The sequence below is a fragment of the Penaeus monodon genome, chromosome 22 (genome assembly GCF_015228065.2).
Source record: "Penaeus monodon isolate SGIC_2016 chromosome 22, NSTDA_Pmon_1, whole genome shotgun sequence".
Taxonomy (NCBI): Eukaryota; Metazoa; Arthropoda; class Malacostraca; order Decapoda; family Penaeidae; genus Penaeus; species Penaeus monodon.
This window is the reverse complement of record NC_051407.1, coordinates 7988169-7989127: the sequence shown is the minus strand read 5'-3', so window position 1 is coordinate 7989127 and position 959 is coordinate 7988169. Positions and strand designations below refer to the sequence as shown.

Sequence of the window (959 nt, the reverse complement as noted above, 5' to 3'; positions counted from 1 at the left end):
ATGCAATGAGGGAGAGGTTCTTCATGTTGATGGCTCCTGTGTCGTTCCCATAATCTCACGCAACGTATTTGTTTATGACGCTCCCGAACAGCAAGAAGAAAGTGGTCCACCGCCAAATATTCCTCCACCAAGAATCGACCACAACATCCTATTCGTCCGCGTTCCTGAGAAGGGAGCAGCGCCTGAGCCAATCATCGTTCCTCCACCAAGGCAACAGAGCGTGGTGTACGTCCTGAACAAGGACGATGGAGGAGGAGGACAGCAAGTGATCGAAGTGACAGCTCCTCCACCGTCCAGCCCTGAGGTTTACTTCGTCAGCTATGCTGAAGGAGATAACCCTCAGCTGCCCATTGGAGTTGATCTCCAGACTGCTCTCCAAGCGGCTGCCAACGGCGGAGGACAAGTCATCGGCGGAAGCGGAGGTTCTGGTGGCGGATTTGGCGGTGGTTCCGGTGGCGGATTTGGCGGTGGTTCCGGCGGTGGCTTTGGCGGAGTTTCCGGCGGCGGATTTGGCGGTGGTTCCGGTGGCGGGTTTGGCGGTGGTTCCAGTGGCGGCTTTGGCAGTGGTTCTGTCGGCGGATTCGGAAGCGGTTCCGGAGGCGGATTTGGTGGCGGTTCCGGTGGTAGATTTGGCGGTGGTTCCGCTGGAAACGGCCTTGGTGGTGCTACAGTCTTCCAGCACATTCAGATGCCTATTCTACGCCATAGATATTTGAATCATATGTATTGGCGTCATTTTAATGTATAAATATCTTTTAATGTCAAAGTTGTTGTATTATATAAACAAGTTTTTAAAAGTTGATTATTTTTCCCCTAAGACTAAAAAAGAAAAAAAGAAAAAATGAATATGATCATCCGTTTATATGTACACAATATATATAAATTATTTGTTTCAGACAGGTTAAACAGGCAATGTTCAATACGGTCACTCTGAATTTTACTGGTTGTGATTGTGTGCG

At 49.1% G+C, this 959-nt stretch overlaps 1 pseudogene; it reads left to right on the top strand.

Annotated features, from left to right (window-relative positions):
* Positions 1-826, top strand: part of LOC119587305 — a 3454-nt pseudogene extending 2628 nt beyond the window's left edge.
* Positions 827-959: the final 133 nt, after the last annotated feature.